The following is a 15,977-nucleotide window of genomic DNA, read 5'->3' as shown; positions in this document are numbered from 1 at the left end:
TGGGTGGGGCCTCTGGGAAGGCTGAAGGTGGGATTAATTAATTTGCTGGCTGGCCCGGGGACACGGGGAAAATCCCGGAGGCTAGGGAAAGGTCAAAGCTCCCGCTCCCCGAGAGCCTGGCCCATTTCCTGTTCTTCCCCTCACCTGTCCCCAGTCAGCCAACCCAGACCCCGGGGCCCCAGTCCTGGGGCACAGCCCTGGCTTCTGTCCCTGCACTCCCTGCCCAGCTCAGCAACTCTCTAAATGCGGCCTCTCCCATGGGGATCACAACAGAGGGCCCGAGGGTCCCAGTCCCAGCCTTCCCCACACAGCCCAGCTGACCTGACCCAGTTCAGCTCCTCCTCCTGGCCCCAGAGGTGGTCCCTGGAAGCTGGGACAGGATCTGGGCTTGGTCAGAGGCCTCTGCACACACCTTCTGATCCCTCTCCACCCATCACAGGGAGAGAAGTAAGTGAACACAGCCGTGCTCTAGAGGACGAAAGAAGGACACCCCAGGTGGAAGGTCCAAGTCTGGGGCCCTGAACCCCTGGGCCCTCAACTCCTAAGATCCCGTGGAGCCCATGAGACCCTCCAGCTCAGGAACTGAGAATGACCCAAGTACCTGTCGAGGCCCCGGGGCCAAGGGCCATACTGGGTTTCCTTTCTCCCCACCCCCTCCCCTCCCCCAGGAGTACAGGAAGCCAGGGATGCTGGAGTTTGGCTCCACAGATGTCAAGAAAGAAGGAGGCAGAAGACTGGGGCAAAGTCTCAGAGATGGAGGGTCCTCAGAAGCCAGGGCGTGAGCTGGAAGCCCCTCCACAGCGTCCCTGCCCAGAAGCCACCAGACGGCTGCTCACAAGACCTCCTGGGCAGCCCTTTCTCCTGCCAGTGGTAGCACCCAGACATCATGCCTCGTCCCTGCTTCCTGTGTGTGTATGTGTGTGCCCACTACCATGGGTGGTACACACAGCCATGCAATGACGGGGTCTCAAGATGACGTAGGGGAACGTGGCTTGGAGGTGAGTGACGCCTCCTATACCTAGACAGTTGTTGTCTGTCCTACCCCAACTGGGTGTCTTCAGAGTGTTCACGGCACAAAGTTTGGCCAGAGTAGGCACCCTGTGCGTTAATGAACAGCCAGGGAATCACTGATTAGAATGCAGGGAACTGGGTTGAATGTAACAAACAACCACTGACGCCTTCTTCTAAGCAGGGAAGTCACAGGGTCAGATTTGCATTCAAGAAAACACCTCTGGACAGCGTGGAGAATGAAAGGGGAGCACAAAGACCGGAGAAAGGGAGGTCATGGGGAAGCTGCTGTAACAGCTGGAGACGCGGGCTGCAGCAGGGCAGGGCAGAGGGGATGGGCTTGAGCCATATTTAGGAGGATTAAATGGACGGGACATGGTCACCAGAACACTGACAGCTGGGTGTGGGGAGTGAGGGACGGAGGGAGCTGAGGGTCATTCCCAGTTTCAGGCTTAGTAGTGCCTCCGAAGGGGCCAGACCAAGTTTCAGGAGGTAGGGCGGGATGCCGAGCTGCAGGTTCGGATGCTGTGCTTGTGGATGCTCCAGAGGGAAGCACCAAGAAGGCAGCGGGATCCCTGGGTCTGGAGTAGAGAGGCGCGTTTTGGGAGCCGCCTTCGGCATGGCGTTCGTAGCTGAGGCACGGGAGCACGTGGTCTCCCCGGGGTGTCTCTGTGTGGGTGTGTGCACGCGCATGCAGCAAGGAGAGAGCCAGGGCAAGGAGGGAAGCAGTGAGAGACCCAGACGCAGTTGAACGCATAGGGTCTTTCAGAGGAAGAGGAGTCAGGGTGTAGCAGGAGGGGAAACTCCAAGAGAGTGGGTGTCCCAGAAAGTGTGGAAGGTGAGATCCAAGAAGAGATGACAGGCAGGGACCCCCATCCAGCCAGTGCCCCCCCAGAGCAGCCCAGCCTCTCCCATCAGTCCCCAAGTCCCAGCGCCTGCCTCTCTCATCCAAGCACCCCCCTTCCCTATAGAACCCAGGGAAGGACAAGAACTCCCTGGGCCATGCTTGGGGACCCTGCGGGAGGGGGGTGAGCAGGAAGGACATCAGGTGACCAAGAGGAGGAAAACACACCTCCTAGGTCAAAGTCCCAAGCTTTAGAGCAAAACAAGTTGTTCCGGAAAAGGGGGGTGTGGGTGGACACTTGGCTTTGAGGCTGGTCCCTTCTCTCTAGGGGTCCTCATCCAGCTGAGGGGAGGGGGGGGTCATCTCCCCAGCTATATGGACACAGCCATGGGTCCCCATGGTAACAGGTTGGAGCCCCTGCTGGTCTGGCTTGGGTCCAAGATCTGGACTCAGGCCTCAGCCGCCCCACAGGGCTGGACCCCGTGTCCTCATCGCTGAGCCACTGTTCCATCAACGCTCAGTTCCTCCCTCCTGTTCCCAGCCCAGCTCTGCCACTCCGTGTCATCAGGCCCCCTTATGCCCTCCACACAGCTAGGTCTTGTGTGATTACCCTTCAGAAAAGCCAAAGTGGGCCTCACTGCTTCTAGGGGTCCCCTTTCTCCGCACCCCATCCAGCCTGCCATTCCACTTGTTGCCAGCAGGTGGCAGAGTCTAGCCCCGATCCCAGACTAGTTGGGGAGGGGATGGAGGGGAGCCAGTTTGCCGCTGAAGGTTCTGCAACTTCCTCTCTCCAGCGCCCCACTTCCGACCCCTTCCAGGGGTAGTTTGAAGGAAGGGAGGGTGGACGCTGACAATTAAACAGTCAGTGATGCTGTGAACAGCGCACCTGGCATGCTCAGGGCTATGCTCTAGGGAAGCACTACAGCTAAATCGTTAGGGATGGCGTCCTGGCGGGGCTGATGCTAGGAAAAGTTTAGCTGAATTGTTGGAACTAGCAGAGAGACAGCTAGGGGGAAGGCATCCAGGCAGAGAGCTCAGCCTGAGGAAAAGCACGGAGGCACGTTCTCGTTGGGGCTTAGAGCACAGAAGTAAAATGTTTCTTAATTCATTCTTATATTTCATCTTGCTAATGTCTTTGCTGCAAGCCCGAGAGCTCCTGGAGACCTTGTTTTATTTATTCAAACAGATCCTACTTAAACCCCTTCAGGGCTGCCAGTGACTTCAGATTATACGCAGTCTTCTTAGCATCGGCTTGAAGACTCCACCACCTGCCCTTACCCTCCTCTCCAGCTTCATCTGGCCCCAGGGCCCTTGTCACTTCCTAACAGCAGCCAAGCTCTCTCCTGCATCAGGGCCTCCTCCACAATTGCTCTTCCCCTCTGTTTGCCTGGAGGATTCTAACCACTCCTCCAAGTCTTGCATTCGGTGTCACTTTCTCCAAAGGGCTTTCTTTGATCTCCCTTCTCCCCCATCTGAAGTCACTCCTTCTGTGAGTCCCCTGTTCATCTCTTCACAGCCGTTATCACAAATTGCAATGACATGTTGATGTGTGTGTTTACTCATTTAGTCTCTGTCTCCCTGGAGAGAAGGCATCGTGTCCGTTTCAGCCCCAGCACACTAGTACTGAGCACACACGCAACAAATGTAAGTCTCAGTATATCCAGCGCCTACCTCTGGCCTGGCGGAGAGCAGCTCAGAGAATGACTGTTGAATGAGTAAGGTATTTTAGCTCTAGTCAGGATCTTATCTTTCTCTGTCCTCTAGCTGTGGGCACAGAGCAGGGATCTGCTTCATCTCTGGGTGAGAGGAGACAGGGTCACGGCTGTGCAGGGAAGCTGGACCTGGCCAGCCCGGGATGAGCATGAGTTCCCATCCCTAGAGGTGCACCAGCCAGGGTTGGGAACCAGGTCCCCCAGTGGGGGCAACTACAGAAGGGGTTCTGGCCCTTCCGTCTCTGGAAGCCTGTGATTCTGTGACTCTGTTAAAAGACTATGGTAGATTTTTGTATTTTAATCAGGTTCTGAGGAAGTGGGCTGGTTAGGGGTGAGTCTCTCTCCTCTCAGACTCAGCATTTGGTTCCCCCAGCTCACTTCACTTAGCAGTCCCTCCACAAGAGCCCATGGGCAGTACTCGGTTCACGAACTTGCATGGGAAAAACATTACATCTGTATCTCACTAACCTCTAACTGAAATTCACCATATTCTGCCATTAGGAATGAAGGCATTAAACCACAGTCCCTCTGTGACCTTTTCCTGTCACCATACAATTGTTGCAGATATCTGGATGGATTATTTCTGCTCATCACTATGGAAATATAACAGTCATTGGGACTAGACTTCCACTAGGTCTTATCATAAAATACATATAGTTACTATATTGCAAACTTGTATTTTTAATATTTTAATAACTGTATTTCAATGTAATTGGTTTCCTTGCAATGCCACGCATTTTATTTTATGCATTTAAGAACATTACTGGGCTTCCCTGGTGGCTCAGTTGTTAAGAATCCACCTGCCAGGGACTTCCATGGTGGCACAGTGGTTAAGACTCCGCCTGCCAATGCTGGGGATACAGGTTCGAACCCTGGTCCGGGAGGATCCCACATGCCACGGAGCAACTAGGCTCGTGCACCACAACTACTGAGCCTGAGTGCCACAACTACTGAGCCCACATGCTTGGAGCCCGTGCTGCACAACAAGAGAGGCCACCGTAGTGAGAGGACCACGCACCGCAACGAGGAGTGGCCCCTGCTCGCCACAGCTAGTGAAAGCCCGCGTACAGCAACAAAGACCCAACGCAACCAAAATTAAATAAATAAATTTATTAAAAGAAAAAGAATCCGCCTGCCAATGCAGGGGACACGGGTTCGAGCCCTGATCCAGATGCCGCAGAGCAACTAAGCCCCATGCATCACAACTACTGAGCCTGCGCTCTAGAGCCTGCGAGCCACAACTACTGAAGCCCACATGCCACAACTACTGAAGCCCACGAACCTAGAGCCCATGCTCCACAAGAGAAGCCATTGCAATGAGAAGCCCGTGCACCACAACGAAGTGTAACCTCCGCTCACCGCAATTAGAGAAAGCTCGTGCACAGCAACGAAGACCCAACGCAGCCAAAAATAAATAAATAAATAAATAAAATCTCAAAACTAAATAAATAAAATCTATTCAAAACTAACTAAATAAAAGCGCTACTCTGAGAAGGGGTCCATAGACTGCCCAAGGTTTCCATGGCACAAAGAGTTAGGAAGTCCTGACACAGGGAGCCTGGGGCAGGTCTGCTCAAAGCAAAGCCACACGATCTCAAGGTCAGACCTGAAGAAAGATTGTCACTTTCTGGACAGAGGTTTTCTGGGGCTCAGAGCTGGGGGCTACAGTCAGATTGCCCATAGAGGGCCCCAGTGCCCCGGGGGGCTGCAAGGAGCAGAAAGCAGAAAGGAATGTACTGGCTGGACTCCTGGGTCCTAGGCGACCCCACTGGGCTGGTGAGATTTAGGGCCAGGACCCCCCAGTGGGGGAAGCTCAATCACCTCCTGCTGCCCACTCACTGGGCCAAGAAACTAAAGGGCTGGCCCTGGGCCAAGAGCCCAGCCTGCCAGCAGAGGTCCCGAGACCAAATTTTTGCCCAGTGGTTCCAGCACGGCCCTGCTCCCCTGCCCCAGGCTGTAGGTCGGCAGTGGAACCACATGGTGGGTGTGGTTTCTCGAATCACGGTCTCTCCTGGCCTAAAGGCTCCTCCTGAGTAGCGTGATCTTGCCCCTCACTTTTCAGCTGGGGAAATTGTGACCCAGAAAGAGATAGTCACTAACTGGAGGTCACACTGTAAGTTATCAATAGCAGGCAAGATAGGGCTAAGGCCCAAGCATTCCTATGTCCAGCCCAGTCCCACTGTGAAGCACCTACTTGTTGGTCAGCAATCGGTTGCTTTCATTCATTCACTCAGCACACATGTACTGTCTCCCATGGGCTGGAGACACAGTAGTGAACAAGGTAGCGCTTCCATTATACTATTATCTAATTACCGTCGCACCTAATATTTCACAGGAGATGGAAGGGCGCAAAGAGTATATAAATGGGTATGCCCTCTAGTTTACGAAATCAAGAAAAGGTAGTATTAAGTCTAAAATTCACTTCTTCATTCATTCCGCAAATGTTTACTGAATGCCTTCTGTGGACCAGGCACTCTTCGAGATGCCAGGGATAGAGCAGTGAACAAAACAAAGTCCCTGCCCTCACAGAGCTTATATTCTAGAGAGGTTAGCCAGGAAGCAAACAAATAAACAGATAAAATAGGTCACATGGCAGTAGGGGAAAGGCCAGATGGGATCAACAGATAAAATAGGTCACATGGCAGTAGGGGAAAGGCCAGACAGGATCAGGAAGATGGGGTCCTGGCAGGGAGGGTGTGCTGCTTTACACAGACACTTCAGGGAAGGCTCCTCCAGAGGTGACATTTGAGGAGAGCTGAAAGTGGGGAAGCAAGGTATTCAGCTGTCAGAGGGGAGAGGATTGCAGGCAAGGAGAGCAAATAGCACGTACAAAGGCCCTGGGAAGGAGCAAGGAGGGAGGTGTCCTTGTGGCTGAGGGAAGTGAGCGCAGGGACAGGGCAGGAGAGGAGGGTTGAAAGGCTGCAAGAGGCCACTCCTCTGGGGCCTGTGGGCGCCAGAAGGACTTCAGCTTTTAGTCAGACTGAGACGAGAAGCTCTTCGAGGACTCTGAGCACAGAAGACGTGATCTGGCTGCTGTGTTGAGAAAAGGCCACGGGAGCAAGAGGACCAGAAGCAGGGAGGCCAGTTAGGAGGCTACTGAACACTCCAGGCAAGAGGTTCCAGTGGCTTAGGTCAAGGGCAGCCATGAGCTGGGGATAACGCCATTTGAATCTAGGTGTCTTTTGAGGGTAAAGCGACATGACTTGGAATGTGAGGGAAAGAGGATGGCATCAAGGTTTTGAGTCTGCTCAGCGCACTGGGCTGCGATGGGGAAGGCTCAGGAATGCCGGCCATTCTTGCTCAGAAGGGGCAGGATTTGCGAGTTTGGTTTGGAGACAGGCACGTGCATCTGGAGTTAAGAGGCAAGGTCCAGGCTGGAGATGTACATTTGGGAGATGTGGGGCAGTGATGTAAGGCTCCCCTGGGTCCCAGCGAGAGAAGATCTGAAGTGCTGGGCTTGGGCAGTGGTAGGGAGGAGCCCTTCCAGGCTGGATAAAAGCCTATGGGAAGGAGCCCCAGCAGGAGGAACTGAAGGGGGATGGGCTTGGCCGGAGAGCAGAGGGTGGTTGGGAAAGGGGTCTTGAGGGCCTTGCAGGACCTGTTAAGAGGTTTGGTCTCTACCTTACAGAGGATACTGAGCCATTATGGGGTTATAGGCAGTCTTGCATTTCAGCAAGATCTCTCCAACCACAGCTTGAAGAATGGGTTAGATAAGGCAGGAAGCTGTAAGCAGGCTGTGTATGGGGGTAGGGGAGTAGGGGGGCGGGAATCCAGGAGAGAGATGGTGTGGCAAGGCTTAGAGCAGTGCGTGGAGAAAAGTGGGAGGATCAAAGATCAATTGAAGGGGTACAACTGGCAGGCTGCGGTGACCGCATGGATGCAGGGAGGAAGGGCCTCCAAAGAGAAGAGTCAAGGCGGCACCCGCGTCCCCACCTTGGACAATGCTTGGATGTTGGTGCTGGTTTTTAAACCAGAGAATACTGGAAAAGCAGCAGTTTAGGAGTGAGGAGAGAGCATGTATTCCTTCATTTAACAAAACACTCAAAGTGTCTGCTCTGTGCCAAGCACTGTTCTAGGCACTACAGCTATGCAGCCCTGCCCTGGGGGAACCCACATGTTAGTGGATAGGACAAGCAATGAGCAATGAAACATATCCGGGCTTCTAGTGCAGAAAGGCTGAGTTCGCAGGGCCTGGGGGACAGTTCTCAGGATGCAGCTAGGGGTGTCGGTCTGGCGTTCCTGAGAGAGATCTGAGCTGGAATTAGAGGTTTAGAATTTAGCAGCGCATGAGTGGTGGCTGAGGCCTTAGGCAGAGATGATATGGCCATGATAGGGAAGGATGAGACATCAGGCTGGGCCCCAGCCTTAAGAAATGCCCTAATTAATAGGGGGACGTGTGTACGCACATGGCTGATTTGCTTTGTTGTGCAACAGAAACTAACACGGTATTGTGAAGCAATTATACTCCAATAAAGATCTATTAAACAAACTAATTAATTAATTAATTTTTAAAAAAGAAAGAAATGCCCTACTTAAATGGATGGAGCGTGGGTCTCCATCTGAACTGAAGGGAAGATAAGCCGCACATACAGCCTTTATATCCTTACGATCTACAAGCATCAGGCATGCCTCACATTTCAGGGCCTTTGGAGTCATGGAACTGATTCTATTTCATCCTAACTAAAACTGTTTTCTTCCCTTGTTACTAATTTTGCCATTGGTCTATTAAATATTTGGAGAAGCTGAGCTTTCAGCCTGAAAAGGAGCCGCCTCAGAGGGTTCTGTCTCCAGATCCGAGAGCGAAATTGTGCCGTGTGCCCTCTGAGCGCCGAGCTGGGGGTGATGAGAGGAGTCACACAGAGGCTGGGTTTGGTTCAGCGAGAGGAAGGCTTGTCTAACAGAGCTGTCTAGTGATAGCAGAGATGACTCTGAAAGGTGCTCAGCTCCCCATCACTAGAGGTGTGCAAGCAGGAGCTGTGAGCTTGCAGGGGGGAGGTAGAGCACAGCAAGGGGCAGGGGAGGGATGAATAGACTCAATGCCTAGTCCCTGGGGACCAGGAGGTGTGAGCTGAGGGTCAAGGCTATCACCCACCAGTAGTTGTGTGATCTGAACAAGTCTCTTCGTTTCTCTGAGCCTTCATCTCCCAGCAGTGCTGCACCAGATTGGTTGGAGGGTAATGCATCTGAATACCTTGTAGCTTTAGATACTCGATCAATGTTAGGAGCTCCCAGATCTGAACAAGGTGTCAAGTGTTTGAGCTGTACTGCCCTGTCCCAAACCGCTCCTTTTTCAGAACGGAAGCACCAGCAGGGTGGAGAGGGGTACGTTCTGCTGGCCACATATTCACCACCTCTAACTCAGTCTAGAAGGAACCACACCCAAACCATCGGGCCACTTCACGCTTGGAGCTTTTATCTGAAAGGTCAGACTTTGACCTTCAATATGAAAATAACTTTCAAAGGCTGCATGCAAAAGTTAAACAAAATGCAATTGCAATTTCACAGTTGGGAAAAGAAAAACATGGGCTTTTTGGGGGGGGGGGATGTGGTTTAAGGGAGGAAATACATGAAAACATTCAGTGGTGACCTGGGCTGAGTTTGTGTTTGTTTGTTTTTAATATATTTTTTATTTATTTAATTTGGTTGCACCGGGTCTTATTTGTGGCAGGCGGGCTCCTTAGTTGTGGCATGAAAACTCTTAGTTGTGGCATGCATGTGGGATTTAGTTCCCTGACCAGGGATCAAACCCAGGCCCCCTGCATTGGAAGCTTGCAGTTTAACCACTGCACCACCAGGGAAGTCTCTCTCTTCCTGTTCCTTCCAGATTTTCTATAACAAGGAATGTTTGTTTGGGGTGGAGGGTAGGGGGCAGTGGCGAGAGATCTTGTAGTTTAAAAATAAAATAAAATGTGCATTAAAAAGGCAAAATCAAGTTACTTTTCCAAATTTTTACTGATGCCCTTAAGTAGCCCAAAAGTTAACCCAGAGCCTTTCTTTGCCATCCCTGGCCAGGCAGGGCCACTAGAGTTCTGTGGAAGAGCCCAGTCTGTATGGCTAACTGGAGGCTTCCCCCACCATACTCTTCTACAGAGGCCGCTCAGGTGCCAGGACACACACAGGAAGCACCTGGGTCCTGCCATCCAGCTCAGTCCATGGTGAGAGAGAGGCATGTCCCATCAGTGATGCTGCCACTTCTGGAAGGAATGCTTACTGTGGGCCAGGCTCTGCACCAGGCGCCTCAGATCCATTGCTCATCTAATCCTCACAACAGTATGAGGGGAGTACTAGATCTGCATTTTACTGACAAGAACACTGAGGTTCGGAGAAGTTAAACTCGTTAAGTAAATGGATCTAGAACTTGAATCCACATCTATTTGATTCTAAATCTCTTAAGTATACATTACAATGCCTCCTCACATAAACAAAACAAAACCAAACAATACTAAAAAGCAATGAGTTCTGTGAAGAAGGTATACAATTAGAACCCCAAAGAAGGAGCCATTAAACACCCCTGGGAAAAGGAAGAATCAGGGAAGACTTCCAAGAAGAGGTGACATTTGAGTTGGGCTTTGAAAGATGAATAGGAATTTACCAGAATGGCGTAGCACACAACCAGACAGAATGGATATTCAGTAGATATTAATTTAATCAACTAATAGAGATTTTAACTGAATTTACAGATGAAATAACATGATGTCTGGGATTTGATTCATAATAATCCTTTTCAAGGACAGGGAGTGTGGGGAGGAATGAAGGTATAAATGAGAGAAGATTACCCATGTGGACAATTGTTGAAGTTGGTGATGGATTCCTGTCATTTATTATATGATCCTCTCTATTTTCATGTATATTTGAAAATGCCCACAATAAAATGACGGTAATGATCCATTTGTGCCCACTCACCCCAAGGATCTGATGAAATAACTCAGTAAACATTTACTGAGCACCTGTGTAACCCCCACACACACTGGGCCTGACGGAGGCACCAGTGACACACTGTCCCAGCAATGACCAGCTCACAGACAAATAGGGAGATGAGGCCAGGATTCAAACATGGGCAGATGGCAGACAGCACCCAGATCTGGTTCAAGGGTCTCTGTGAGTTCAGAAATAGGAGAGACCCCGGTCCGGGGTGGGGCGGGAGGTGGACCAGCAGATGCAGCCTCAGATAAAGTTTAACACACAGAAGTGTTACTGGTGGTGGGAGTCTACAGAGAGGGCATCTCGGGTTTATACAAAGGCTTAGAGGAGGGAAAGTAAGGATGGATGTGGAACACTTGGGGAGCTCAACAGGCCCTAAAGAGAGTTTGGAGGAGAGAGAATGGGGCCACATTTTTCGCTCAGCTCTTAAACTAGCCTATTTTTTAGGATACTCCCTGGAAAACACAGCGGGGGGCGGGCACAGGACCATACTTGCTCCCCCTTCCCTCCCCGAAACTCTGTCCACACCCCCAGAGCACGGGGAGCCATCAAAGTGAGTGGCGGCAGGCTAATCATGGCCACTTGGGTGTGAGGAGGGCCCCTTGTCTCTCTCTGAGGACCCCAGCATGGACAAGTGCAAGACAAAAGCGGTACCTCCCCCTCCTCGCCTGCCACTGCCTTCATTAGCATCAGACAGAAAGCCTGCCAGCCAGGCTCCCCGCTTAGCCGCAGCCAGGCAACTGGACCGGCAGCCCAGCTTTGGCCGAGCCCCAACCGAGCAGATGTGAACCCTGAAGGGGCCTGTGGCCAACCCTGGCCCCCCTCCTCAAAATATAACCAAGCCAGGCAATCCCCACCCGACTCTGCCCACCCCATCAGCCTCTCCTCGCATTGCCCCACGGAACCTGCTGCGGCCGCCAAAAAGCCAAAGGGAGTCCAGTAAGCGTGTGATCCCTGAATGACAGCTCCTAGGGCGATGGGACCTGAGGATCGTAGAGACATCAACATCTACCTGTCATTAGACTCATGGAGTCAAATCTTAGCTCAGTTCAGGGTCATCACAGCATGTCGCCCCTTGTTTGGACCGCTGCTCTAGAATGCGTCATTGCTCAACAACAGAATTGCAGCCTCAGGACCTAGAGTCTTGAGCATGGAAGGCAGGTAGCAGGCATCATAGCTGCGAGGTCCCAGGAGGTCCTGGGAGAGATTGCCTGGGGGCTTGGGGCTGGGAGTGCCAGTGTCTGTCTGGATCCCACCTATTCAGGGGTAGTGGGGAAGGGGCGTGAGAGTGATGAGGAAGCCTGATAGCCCATTGAAGGCGGCAGCTCACGGGGGACTGATGGAGAAGGGGCGGAGCGCTGAGAGAAGGAACTGGGGCTGCCGGTGTGGGAACGGCCAGAGGGCAGAAGGCCTGGCCCCCGCCCCCCGCCCCCCACCGAGATCCCACAGAGCCTGGGACCCGGGAGCACCACAGGTCCCAGGCTGCTGGGGGTGAGCTGGGGAGGGCTGAGGACCCTGGGCTCCCGGGTCTCAGCTGGCTGGGCTGTCACCAGGCATGGGGTGGGAAAGGGTTTTCTACCCTGGTCCCGTAACTCCACTGGGTCTCAGAAACGCAAGGGTCTTGCAGGGGGCAGGGGGTGGTGGCAGTTATGGGATAAGAAGGGGGTGGGGGCCAATTGGGGGAGGGGGTGTTATCTTCAGATCACCATCTGCAGAACTGAGACTGAGTCAGGAGAGATTGTGTCTCCCCCATAACAGGGACTCACAAAAATAACATATAACAAAACATCCCCCCAACAATGCATGGGGGGCAGCCCTCCTCTGATGGCTCCTCTGAGTAGGCTTACACTAACAGCCAGGGACTGGGTGGTGCCCCTCTCAGTAATCCCGGCAGTATTCAGGGGCTCATCTGCATTGGGGTGAGGGAACAGGTTCCCCAAACAGCCCGGATCAGAATCCCAGCTGGGCTTCTCTCTCAGCCACTCGACCTTGGCCAGGTCGCTTAACCTCTCTGACCTTGGAATTTCCTCATCTGGGAAATGGGAGTGACTGTCCCCTCACGCCGGGTTCTTGGGAGGAGTCAGTGAGATGGCAGAGCTGAAAGCACAGCCCTTCGGTATAAACTGCAGACACTGAGCACAGGTGAGGCTAACCTTGGTGACCAACATCTTCTTCCCAAGCTCCCCAGGTCTGGGGCCAGGGGACCCTTGGCCTCGCTCTACCAAAACCGGCTCTTCCCTGAGGGGATGGTAGTTTAACAGGTCTACATTAAGGTTAATTCAAATTAAACAAACTTCAAAATTCAGTTATGCACTAGCCACATTTCAAGTGCCGGAGAGCTGCACGCTCTGATCGAGAGGCTTCCATACTGGACAGGGCAGATAGAACGTGCTCATCACCACGGAGTTCTGTCGGACCGCACTGGCCTAAGGGGCTGAGGCAGCTCCAGGTTGCGGGTCAGGACGGCTGGGTTCTAGCTCCAGCTTAGCTCCTAGTTCATGCTGAGTTCAGACATTCCCTTTGCCTCTCGGAGCCTCAGTTTCCCCCTATGGCGGCCTACCCCACACTCTGTGCAAGGCAGAGCAGAGTCAGTGCTTGATGAGGACCTCTTGGTTGACCCTATCGCCCCGCTGCCTTGGATCAGGCCCACGTGGAAACAGGGAGTGGGTGAAGCCTGAGGGAACCACCTGCCCACCCACAGGCTCTGGCAACTCCAGAAAACACCCTGGAGTCCCGAGCTTGTCAGGCCAGGCTCCCTGAGTCTCAGCGTCTCAGACAGGCCAGCAAAGCCAGAGCCAGGAGGCAGGCCGTGCAGAGGGCCAGTGTGTATCTCTCCATGGGCTTACACAGGCCTGAGTCAAGCCTGAAGACCCCAAACTCATCCCTCCCAACGGGGAGAGAGGCCCAGGCAGACAGGGCCTTGGACAGGAGGCGGCCTCAGGGGCTGGTCCAAAGGGGAGGGGAGGCACGGAGAGCGGAGAGTCAGAACCTCGCTATCAGCACTGCCCGTCCTCCCCACTTCCTCTCTTCGAACGGATCACATCCTGTTATTGTGTGGACAGAGAAGGCCAGGAGCTGGGGAGGGAGGCAGGGCTCGGACCAAGTGAGTGGGGAGAGAAAGGAGGAGCCAGAGGGAATGTCCTGGTGGGCATGGATAGCTCCAGCAGCGCAGCCCTGCCCCAGGTGGCTTGGACCAGAGCAGGGCCTCCAGGACGGAGGACCAGCATCTCTGGAGCAGCTAGCCCCTGCCATTGAGAGAAGATGCTGGGGCTCGGGACAGGCTGTGCGAACCTGCAAAGGCACCCGGAAGAATGGAAATGACACCGTCTCTAAGAAGCCTTCCCCAGCCTCCTCCCAGGCTCCTTCAATTCAGCAAACATTTACTCTGGGCCTCCACTGCCAGAGCCAGGTCTCCCACACCCACTGGGCCTCCCTCTCACAGCACTTGCCTCCAGGGTTGTCCTGCTCTGGATCTCCTCCCCTACATCTCACTTCCACCCAGCCTGCAAGCCCCCTGAGGACAGGGACAAGGAAGGTCCCTTGCTGGCTCCCCAGCATTGCCCAGCATGGGGCAGGTCCAGAGAAATTCCTGCTGCTGTGAATGAGTAATGTTCCCACTTCCCCTCTGTCCTCTTTCTCTCTTCTGCCATTCCAAATACAGCCCTATCCCAAACCCATTTCCAGCGAGAGTAATGGTTCTTTCTACAAGACACAAGCACTTACATATATTATTGAAGTCCCATGACCGTCCTGTAAGATACGTGTTAATAACTTCATTTAACAGATGAGGAAACTGAGACTAAGAGAGATTAAGTGATTTACCTAAAGTCACACAGCAGGCACAAGAAGCGGCAGCCCTGGAACTTAACCCCAAAGGCCAGGCTCTTTCTGTGGCCCTGCTGCCTTTCCTGCTCAGTCCCATTCCTGTCCTGGCCTCTCCCTCCCTGAGCTGATACCACATCAACTGTCCTCACTGCCCGCGAGCCTGTCCTCCAGCCGGGCCTGTAGCTATCGGCAAGCTCTCCAGCGCCCACACTGATTGCTCATGGTCCTGGGCAGATTGCTGGACACACCGAGCTGCTATCTGCCCCCAGCCTAGCACAGGCCCACCTGCTCTAAGAGCACTAACTACCTGTTGGCCATTTCTTCTTCCTCTCCTGAGGGGCCCTGAGCACTGGCTCTGGATCAGACCTGAATTCAAATCCTGTGTAACCTTGGTGAAGCCCATACCCTCTCTGGGCCTCATTTCCTCCTCTGGACGATAAAGAGGGTGCCTGGGTGATCTTGACTGACTCCTGTCCTTACAGTCATGATGGCTGAGCCTCTACTGCTGGACACGGTGCCCAGCACCAGGGCCCGTCCCCAGCAGTCTGGTCACACAGCCAGAGGGGGAGAGCTGGTTGCTGGGGAACACTTAGTTGTTTTGCAAGCTGGGGAAAGGGGAGTGGGCAGCATGGGGAGGTAAGGCTGCTATGGGCAGACCAGATCACCAGCCTCCTGATCTTCATTATACCCACCTCACCCCAACCCGGATCCAGTACGAGAACCAGGCTAGGGGGGCCCAACCCAAGAAAATACATACCCCACCTTCCTATCCACCAACCAAAGCAGCCCAAGGTCCTCTACCAGCCCAAAGGGGCAGAGCTGTCCGTCTGCCCCTGACCAGCCCAGGACCACGGTTTTAGGCGGAGGGCATCTTTGCAGTAATGACCCAGCCTCCCACCCATCCATCCCTCTACCCTTTCATTCCACACTGGCCTCAACACCGAGCTGAGAGATTCCATGCAGGGGAACCTCTTCATTCAGCAAATGTTGAAAGGGCCCCATACCGGGTCTGACACAGGGCGCTGGAGGCGAACAGACAAATCAGGCACGGCCTCACCTTCAAGGAGCTCGTGTTTTAGTGGGAAAGCAGATAAGTGGACAAGCAGACAGAGAGTGAAGGAAGGCCTGTGGGGACACAAAGGAGGCAGCTGACCCCAGTGAGTCAGGACAGTCTCCTGATGCTGAAGGCAACTTACCTAGATGAAAGGACGGTGGGAACAGACGATGGGTAGAAACCAAAAGTGCAAAAACTGGACAGTTAAAAAAAATAGTAGCAGGAGCAGAAAGGCTAGTGAAATACGAGCAGAGAGAACGAAGGGTAGAGTGGTGAGAAATGAGGCTGGAGAGACCATCTGGGCGAGGCCCGTGGCCACCCCTCCCCCTCACAGGCACAGCCGGGGGGGGGGGGGGCGGGGGGAGGAGGGGGACGGGGGCAGGAGGCCCGGCCCTGCCCTGCCTGCCGCTGTCCAAGGGATGTGTGGCCCTGGGAAGATTCCTCTCCTCTCTGGCCTCAGTCTCCCCATCTGGAGATGGGGCACCAGCCAGCCTGGGCAGTCGATGGCCTCGTAGTCTCTGCCTGGTAGCCACAGAGCTGATGGGCTCTTCCTGAGCTCTCTGGACATGGACTGCCTCGCTCTCTCCTGAGAAAGGTCCTCCTGGAAATGGGT

The sequence above is a fragment of the Tursiops truncatus genome, chromosome 1 (genome assembly GCF_011762595.2).
Source record: "Tursiops truncatus isolate mTurTru1 chromosome 1, mTurTru1.mat.Y, whole genome shotgun sequence".
Taxonomy (NCBI): Eukaryota; Metazoa; Chordata; class Mammalia; order Artiodactyla; family Delphinidae; genus Tursiops; species Tursiops truncatus.
Note: the sequence above shows the minus strand (reverse complement) of the source record.